Consider the following 9,792-nt stretch of genomic DNA (forward strand, 5'->3'; position numbering starts at 1 on the left):
GTGAAGGGCAGGCTGAAGTTTGAATTCGTGAAAAGCCTGTTTTTGGATCGTACAATGAGTCAGTTCACCCCGTCTCTGTTGTGTAATTGGTCAACACGTTCATCCATTAACTGAACGGTTGGTTGTTTGGGGCGTTCCAGAGTCGGACCTCTCACGGGTCATACTTCATTGGCTTTCTTTCCTGCACAGCTCCGGGTTTTTAATGTCACGAAAATGTGCCCCAAACAGGAATCTTATCCAGAATCGCAAAGGAATTTCTGTATCGTTTTAATGGCTAATGCAAAGGATTGTGGATGTTGGGAATCTGAAAAAAAAAAAGAACATTCTGGGGAATGTCAACAGGTTTGTCAGTACTACTGGGAGAAAACGGAGCTCTGATTACGTTCTGGAGAAGTTTTGAAACACTGAATCGCCTTTTCCAAGCCCAGATCCTGCTCGACCTGCTGAGTATTTTTCTGCATTTTCCGCCGTCGTTTAAGCTGAATATAGATCCCACCTATCGGGGTGAAACACCCAGACCCACTTTGTCCCGACATTTCATCGATTTGAAAGCTGTGGGCTTTGAATTCAAATAAACCAAACAATGATTCACTACTGCTAAGCGCCCCAGGGACAGAGATCTGGAAATGAGAATGCTGCCCATCCATTTGTAGTTGTGGCCGAGTGGTTAAGGCGATGAACTTAAAATTCATTGGGGCATTCCCACGCAGGTTCGAATCCTGTCAGCTATGGAGAATTTGGGTAGCCTTTCACTTTTAGAGGTTCAGATCACGGCGGAAGAATCACTTCATCCAGGTCATGAATGGTGCAAATCTCCAGTTCACTCAATGAACTGCACAGATGCACGCTTGTTTTGCCAAATTTGTTTAGACTCGTTATGACACAGCATAAACCCTCCAGCTTACGATAAAACCAGTAACACAGAAACGATTTATGCTGTACAGGAATCTGTAACAATTCGATTGGCCAAGAACTACACGAAGTAAAAATTCAGCACTTCATTTCTAAAGTAAAAGAGAGATTAATTAACAAACTAATGTATATCTATTACCCATTTTGATGTTCCATTCGATAATGCTATTCAGATAAAACTCCCAGTTAAGGTTTACAAAACAGCACTTCTTTATCAAAACCAGGCAGCTGTAGGTTCTTGTCTTCGGATCTTCCTGTCTCTTCTTTGTCCCTGTCCGGAGATACTGTGTCAAAGATCACGGATCGAAAAGTTATTTTCCAGATGTATATATTTTCAAGAAGATTGTTACATGCATGGTCTTGGCAGTCCTCCTCTCAACTGTTCAATGTCCCCCGTCTCATACCCCAGAGCATCTGATTGGGTCCCTGTTTTTTTTAAAAAGACTTTCAAGAGACGCAATTAAAATTTGAATTGAAATGTATATATTTTCCTGATTAAAATTTAAACTGAGTGGCCAAACTCGAACTATTTATGTCTCCAGGCAATGAACGAATTGAATTGTTCGACCCAGGATTACGTCGTTGTCTTATTGAGAACACTTGTTTCTGTGTCTGGTTGTTCTGCTGCTTTTAAATCTCTTAAATGTGCACTAATATGTTTAAAAAACATCGCCTCGACAGGAAACAATGAACCATCATAATGAAGATATGTTTTCATTTTAATTTTTAAATACTTTACCCTAACATATCGATAAATTTTATTCAATTTCGATTTAGTTTTTTCCTATATATACATATAAAACATGAAATTAAGACAATCTCATCTGAATACCATCAGTTGAATCTGCGATAAAGTGTCTGTGATTTCATACTACTGACCCACAACATGTACGATTTTTAAAATGGACGTCTATTCCATAAGAAGCCAACGAAATAGTCTCATATTATTACATATATACAAAGTTTTAGTGGATTGTGGTCTGTGTACATAACCTCTCCGATCCATTTTTCGTGGCACATACATTACATTTGTAACGCCAGTACCAAACTCAATAGTTTTTTTCGATTGTGGAGCATTTCTTCTGATAGATGTTGATTTCCTATGAAAAGTTATCAACTGGCAGTTCAATCCCATGCTCATTTTTCCAGTTGGAGTACACCTCCAACTATAACGTCACAACCATCGATGGCTACTTTTAACGTTTTTTAGACGTTTGGTGTAGGTAATACTGGTTTGGTGGTTAATATCGACTTCAAATGGTCAATTGTCATGTGGCATGTTACTGTCCACCGAAACACTGTGTTCTTCTTCAGCAAATCGGTTAACGATGCCACTACACTAGTATAGTTTGGAACAGACTTCTGACAGAGTCCGCTGAGTCTGAAGAATTAAAGAAACTCTTTCTTCGAGGTTGATCATGGCAATTCCTCAGAAGCTTTCGTCCTCACGTTCCGGAGGATGCTCAACCTGTCATGACCGATGTTACATCCCAAGAACATCACCTCTGCTTCCGTGAATTCTGTTTTATTTATGTTTATCATCAGTTTTGCTTCTCGTGGTCGTTCAAAGAGCTCTCCCAATAGTCCCTTGTGATCATTCCTTGAATTGCTAAGGATCACTACATCGTCCAAATAGATTACACAATTTGTCAACCTGGCCACAACTCTGTACAAGTGTCTTTGGGTGTGGCGGGCTTGTTCTTCATTCAAAAGTGCATCACTTGAAACTGATATAGCCTATATGGAGTTACAAGCGCAGAGATTTGTTCACCAACTTTGACAACGGAACCTTCCAGTAGCCACGCATTATGCCCGACTTGGTGATGTAACTGGCTTGTCCGACTTTCTGGATGCAGTCCTCCAATCTAGAAATTGGATATGAGTTCGATTTTGTAACGGCGTTGGCCGTTCCATAATCCGCACGAAATTCAACACAAATCATCTGGTTTGGTAACTAAGACAATCAACGAACTCCACGCGCTCTGGCTTGGTTCAGTGATGTTCTCTTCAAGCATGGTGTTCACCTGCATCTTGTCCTGTCACCTCTCGAGATGATTAAGTCGAGAGGGTTGCTGCTTTATTGCAGCAGAATTCCCTACATCTACTTCGTGTTCAATTGCTTTCCTCCTCCCCGTGTGATTCTTGCATGTGCCCTGACTCTGTAGAAACAAAAAATCTTTCAACACTTTTCTATGCTCCTGAGACAGACAGCTTTCTAATCCATCCCACTTCTCAAGGACTTCATCATTTTAGAATCTGTTTTGAGGTACATCAAAGTTCAAAGCAACTGAATTCGATTCCTCACTCTGCTGGGCAGTAACGAACAACTCTTCCTCCAGTTCTTCCTTTGTTGTGTAATACGTTTTCAACATGTTCACATGACATACCCAATACAGTTTTATTTTATATCTGACGTCTTTGCTAAATAGTTCAACTGACTCAACTTTTTCACAGGGACCAGTAAACCTAACTTTAAAGGGATCACCAATGATTGGTAACAGTACTGACAAGTTATCCCTGTGGGAAAACTTCTGAGTCCCAGATTTTTATCTGCCACCTGCATAATTCTACGCTGTGCCATCTTTGGGTGCTGTTTTGCTGAATCACTGACTAAATTTAGTCTCTCCCTCAATTCTGATACATGATTTAATTGTGTGACCTTCGACTTTGACCCTGTCATTTGTTTCTTTAATTAATTCCAAAGGGCAATCACTTCATGTGCGAATATGAACTTAAAAGGAATTGACTGAGCATATTCGTTTGGAACATTCTTAATGGCAAACAATACGAACGGGATATCTTTTTCCCAATCATTCGGATAATCTTGACAGTATGCTCTCTCCATGGTCTTCAAGGTCTTAAGCTATCTTTCTAAAGCTCCCAACGATTCAGGAAGATATGCACTAGATTTAAAGTGTTTTATCTCAGCTATCAAAAACCTCCTTAAGCAGTTGTACAGTAAAATTTGACCCTTAGTCTGACTGAATCTGACTAGTTAGGTCATAGCGTGTGAAGAAAGCTACTAACTCCTCTACCAGAATTGTGGCCTTGATACTCCGGGAAGGAATTGCCATTGGAAATATGGATAGCACATTCATTGTAGTCAACAAGCACTGGTTCTGACATTTAGTTCTCGGAAGGGGATGCACGCAATCAATTATAATCCACCTGAAAGATTCTCCAACTGTGGTAATTGGCAACAAAGTTTTGTTTTTATTGCCGCCTGAGACTTACCTGCCATTTGACATGTATGACATTGTCAGAAAAAGCAACCACATCCCGTGTGCATTCCAGGCCAAGAGAAATGTTTAGTATTTAGCTTGCGTGTTTCGTCACCCTCGGGGACCCCCTATAGGTAGTTCATGTGCTCCCCATAACACTTCCTCTCTATGTTGTAGCTGCAACACAGTCTTGTGTACTTCGGCCCACTGCACGAATCACATCAAGTAGTGTATCAGCTGACCTAAACTCAACTCCTTCATCTTTCTTTTTACTTGTCACTTGGTGCTGTGCCTATTGAGAGTGGGATCTGTTCAACTTACAGTCTGGGAAAATAGAAAGATATTTCTGTTTTAACTCCTCAGTTTCTTCGTCTTCCTTGGGCTTCTCCACAATAAGGGGAGTCACTTCCAATTTGGATCTTGCCAAATCATTTCCAAGCACAAGCTGAATTCGTGGAACTGATACTCTGTCTATCACGCCCAGCGTAAATTTCCCCGGCTTAAATTGGGGCTCCAACGTGATCTTACATAAGGGAACGCTAAATTTCTGCTCATATATACCTCAAATTACAACACTCATGGGAAATAGATATGAAAGGGTACATATTCGGCCATCCCTTACTACCAGCAACTGGTTAGATCGTGTCACTCTCGTGCCACCAGTTTAGCTTCTTTAAACACTTCTATTTTCCACAACGCCTTTAATTAACGACAAGTACTGTCCGTATTCAAATACTTTCCGTATTCAACTTTGCCAGAATGGAAACAGCTGAGTCCTTTCACCTCCTTTCGACTCTCTTGGACTTCTTTTTTTCCTGCTCTCATATCTTCCAAGTGCAGGAAGGTTCTTGGTTTAGTAATGCAGAATCTCCCCTTCTGCCAATTTGGATCCTTCACAGGACGAATATCTGTTCAAAAGCTTGTCTTATGCAATAGCATGTACTCATCTACTAATTCTGTTGTCCTTCTGACTTTCCGAAATCTTTTTTCCTCCACGTGAATTCTTGCAATCTCTAAAAGTGTATTTTTGAACTCCTCCAGCAGAATTATCTCTCTAATAGCCTGAAATATCCTCTCTTTATCCAAATAAGAATCCATCCATCAAAGTATTGTGTTTATTTCTTTTTAACTCAACATAGGTCTGACCTGTGTTTCAGAAACGCTCTCGATATACATCTGGTACCGGTTCAGAAGCACTCAAAAGAGCCTGTTTTACTCATTCATAATCTTTTCACACCTCACGTAATATCATACCAAATCCCTTACTCGCTCTGAATTCGAGTTTAGTCTGAACTCGCATTACCCATCAATCCTCGGACCATTCCATCTGCCTAGCCATGTTTTTGATTGAAATGAAGAAGGCTTCAACATCATCCTCATCAAAATGTTGCGGAGTGGTGACACATTTACATATATCACTAATTTCTCTTTTAATTTCCATCCTGCTAACTTGACTTTGCTGACAAAGTCGCAACTTCTCAAGTTCAAATTTTCTCTCTCCTTCTCTCTCTTCTCTGTTCCTTTCTTATCTCCCTTTGCTCATCCAAGGAACTTCTCTCTCTTTTTCCTCCCTCTATATCTCCCTTCTCTCTGTTTCACTGTCTCTCTCTCCTTCTCTTCTCTAACTTTTTCTCATTCTTCTCCCCCCTTTCGTTCTCTCTCCCTCTCGCTTTCCTCTCTCTCGCTTTGTTTATCTTCTCACTCCATTTTCCTCGAGACTAATTTAGGTAACATCATCAGTGGCGACCTCGCAGTGAAGCGAAGCTGTTGTCTCCTGCTTTCTATTTATAGGTTTGTCCTGGATGGGGTTGCTGGGGTTTGTAGTGATGTCATTTCCTGTTCGTTTTCCGAGTGGTTGACAGATGGTATCTAGATCTACATGTTTGTTTATGGCGTTGTGTTTGGAGTACCAAGCCTCTAGGAATTCTCTGGCATATCTTTGCTTAGCCTATCCCAGGATAGATGTGTTGTTCCAGTCGAAATGTTTTTTTTTCCATCGGTGTGTAGGGCTACGATGGAGAGAGGGTCGTGTCTTTTTGTGGATAGCTGGTGTTCGTGTATCCTGGTGGCTAACCTTGTTCCTGTTTGTCCTACGTTGTCTTTGTGGCAGTCCTTGCATGGAATTTTGGAGATGACGTTGGTTTTGACCATGAGTTGTACTGGGTCATTTAAGTTTGCTAGTTTTTATTTGAGAGTGTTGGTGGGTTTGTTTGCTACTAGGATTCCGAGGGGTCTTGTTAGTCTGGCTGTCATTTCTGAAACTTCTTTGATGTATCGTAAGGTTGTTAGTGTTTCTGGCTGTCTTTGGTCTGCTTGTCGTGGTTTGTTCTCGAGGAATCTGCGGACTGTACGTTTTGAGTGTCCGTTCTTCATGAATACGTTGTATAGGTGGTTCACCTCTGTTTTCCGAAGTTGGTCTGTGCTGCAGTGTATGGTGCCTCGTTGGAATAGTGTTCTGACAACCTTCGTTTGTGTGTGTTGGGATGGTTGCTGATGTAGTTAAGTATTTGGTCAGTGTTTGTTGGTTTTCTGTATACGCAGGTTTGTAGTTCTCCGTTGTCCTTTCTTTCGACTGTGACGTCGGTTGCTGTCGGTTTCTTCAGCCTGGCACTCCACCCACAACGCCATAAACAAATACATATATCTAGATACCATCTATCAACATCTCAGAAAACGAAAAGGAAATGACATCACCACAAACCTCACGAACCCCATCCAGGACAAATGTATAAATAGAAAGCAAGGAGACAACAGCTTTGCTTCACTTAGAGGTCCCACTGATGATGTTACCTAGCCAGGTAATGAAACGTCTGGATCTCAAACCTACAGCTCAGCGAGCAAAACTACACCCGAAACCTCAACCTGAGCTACAGACCTTACAACAGCAGTGTAATTGATGAAAGGGACGACAGGGTCTGTTGTTTTCTGTGGTGCTGTACTGTTTCTGATTCAGTGCTCCCAGCGCTCCGGCTCGAGTTGGATTTCCAGTCACGGAGTGGGAGTTTTCCTATGCTCGTTTGTCGTAGTGGCAGCATTCCTAAAGCAGGAAATGATGGATGTGGCTGAGAAGTGGTCATGTTTTGTTAAAAACACGATTCAGGTTAACACAAGACAAAGAAAAATTTAAAGTTTTCCTTTAAAAAAGCGGTAGCAGACCCGGAAGGCGCGCTAGGTTACCTGGGTAAGGTTTTTTTTTCTCTCTCCCCTTATTTAAACGCGGGCTCCGAGTTGTAGGCCTCAGTCTCTCGGAAGACTTCGCGACGGCTGGTGGGTAAGTTTGGTCGTTTATTTAATAGTTAAAAATTTAAAGCTTTCCTTTAAAAAAGCGGTAGCAGACCCGGAAGGCGCGCTAGGTTACCTGGGTAAGGTTTTTTTTCTCTCTCCCCTTATTTAAACGCGGGCTCCGAGTTGTAGGCCTCAGTCTCTCGGAAGACTTCGCGACGGCTGGTGGGTAAGTTTGGTCGTTTATTTAATAGTTAAAAATTTAAAGCTTTCCTTTAAAAAAGCGGTAGCAGACCCGGAAGGCGCGCTAGGTTACCTGGGTAAGGTTTTTTTCTTTCTCCCCTTATTTAAACGCGGGCTCCGAGTTGTAGGCCTCAGTCTCTCGGAAGACTTCGCGACGGCTGGTGGGTAAGTTTGGTCGTTTATTTAATAGTTAAAAATTTAAAGCTTTCCTTTAAAAAAGCGGTAGCAGACCCGGAAGGCGCGCTAGGTTACCTGGGTAAGGTTTTTTTCTCTCTCCCCTTATTTAAACGCGGGCTCCGAGTTGTAGGCCTCAGTCTCTCGGAAGACTTCGCGACGGCTGGTGGGTAAGTTTGGTCGTTTATTTAATAGTTAAAAATTTAAAGCTTTCCTTTAAAAAAGCGGTAGCAGACCCGGAAGGCGCGCTAGGTTACCTGGGTAAGGTTTTTTTCTCTCTCCCCTTATTTAAACGCGGGCTCCGAGTTGTAGGCCTCAGTCTCTCGGAAGACTTCGCGACGGCTGGTGGGTAAGTTTGGTCGTTTATTTAATAGTTAAAAATTTAAAGCTTTCCTTTAAAAAAGCGGTAGCAGACCCGGAAGGCGCGCTAGGTTACCTGGGTAAGGTTTTTTTCTCTCTCCCCTTATTTAAACGCGGGCTCCGAGTTGTAGGCCTCAGTCTCTCGGAAGACTTCGCGACGGCTGGTGGGTAAGTTTGGTCGTTTATTTAATAGTTAAAAATTTAAAGCTTTCCTTTAAAAAAGCGGTAGCAGACCCGGAAGGCGCGCTAGGTTACCTGGGTAAGGTTTTTTTCTCTCTCCCCTTATTTAAACGCGGGCTCCGAGTTGTAGGCCTCAGTCTCTCGGAAGACTTCGCGACGGCTGGTGGGTAAGTTTGGTCGTTTATTTAATAGTTAAAAATTTAAAGCTTTCCTTTAAAAAAGCGGTAGCAGACCCGGAAGGCGCGCTAGGTTACCTGGGTAAGGTTTTTTTTCTCTCTCCCCTTATTTAAACGCGGGCTCCGAGTTGTAGGCCTCAGTCTCTCGGAAGACTTCGCGACGGCTGGTGGGTAAGTTTGGTCGTTTATTTAATAGTTAAAAATTTAAAGCTTTCCTTTAAAAAAGCGGTAGCAGACCCGGAAGGCGCGCTAGGTTACCTGGGTAAGGTTTTTTTTCTCTCTCCCTTATTTAAACGCGGGCTCCGAGTTGTAGGCCTCAGTCTCTCGGAAGACTTCGCGACGGCTGGTGGGTAAGTTTGGTCGTTTATTTAATAGTTAAAAATTTAAAGCTTTCCTTTAAAAAAGCGGTAGCAGACCCGGAAGGCGCGCTAGGTTACCTGGGTAAGGTTTTTTTCTCTCTCCCCTTATTTAAACGCGTAGGCGTTTCACCCGAGGCACTACACGAGTAGTGCCTCCCACCCTTCCACCTCCTCTAACCTAATAATAAGACCAATTGTGACTAGCGGGTAAGTGCTGCATTTTCCTTGTTTGTTTCTTTAGATTTAGTTGGTTTTTGTTTTTTTTTTAAGGAAAGCTTACTTTTAGAGGGATGACAGTGCAGAGAGGGCAATGTTCCTCTTGCAACATGTATGAGGTGAGGGAAGCCATCAGCGTCCCTGCTGAGTACACTTGCAAGAAGTGCACCCATCTCCAGCTCCTCCAAACCCGTGTTAGGGAACTGGAGCTGGAGTTGGATGAACTGCGGATCATTCGGGAGGCAGAGGAGGTCATAGATCGGAGCTATAGGCAAGTAGTTACTCCGAAAGTTCAAGATAGATGGGTGACAGTGAGGGGGAGTGGGAGGAGGAAGCCAGTGCAGGGACCCCCTGCGGTCATTCCCCTCAAGAACAAGTATACCGTTTTGGATACTTGTGGGGGGGATGACTTACCAGGGGCAAGCAACGAGGTTCAGGCCTCTGGCACGGAGCCTGGCCCCGTTGCTCAGAAGGGTAGGGTGGAGAAAGGTAGAGCAATTGTTCTTGGGGACTCGATAGTGAGGGGTACAGACAGACGGTTTTGTGGGGGCGACAGGGACTCACGTTTGGTATGTTGCCTCCCAGGTGCAAGGGTACGTGATGTCGCTGATCGTGTTTTCCGGGTCCTTAAGGGGGAGGGGGAGCAGCCCCAGATCGTGGTCCACGTTGGCACCAACGATATAGGTAGGAAGAAGGGTGAGGATGTAAGGCAGGCTTTCAGGGAGCTAG

At 43.0% G+C, this 9,792-nt stretch overlaps 1 non-coding gene across 1 annotated transcript; it reads left to right on the forward strand.

Moving 5' to 3' along the window:
• The first annotated feature begins 649 nt into the window (after positions 1 to 649).
• trnal-uaa (transfer RNA leucine (anticodon UAA)) lies at positions 650 to 731 on the forward strand. The gene has a single exon. It is a non-coding gene; the product is annotated as a tRNA-Leu (tRNA).
• The last annotated feature ends 9,061 nt before the right edge of the window (positions 732 to 9,792 follow it).

The sequence above is a fragment of the Hemiscyllium ocellatum genome, unplaced genomic scaffold (assembly GCF_020745735.1).
Source record: "Hemiscyllium ocellatum isolate sHemOce1 unplaced genomic scaffold, sHemOce1.pat.X.cur. scaffold_660_pat_ctg1, whole genome shotgun sequence".
Taxonomy (NCBI): domain Eukaryota; kingdom Metazoa; phylum Chordata; class Chondrichthyes; order Orectolobiformes; family Hemiscylliidae; genus Hemiscyllium; species Hemiscyllium ocellatum.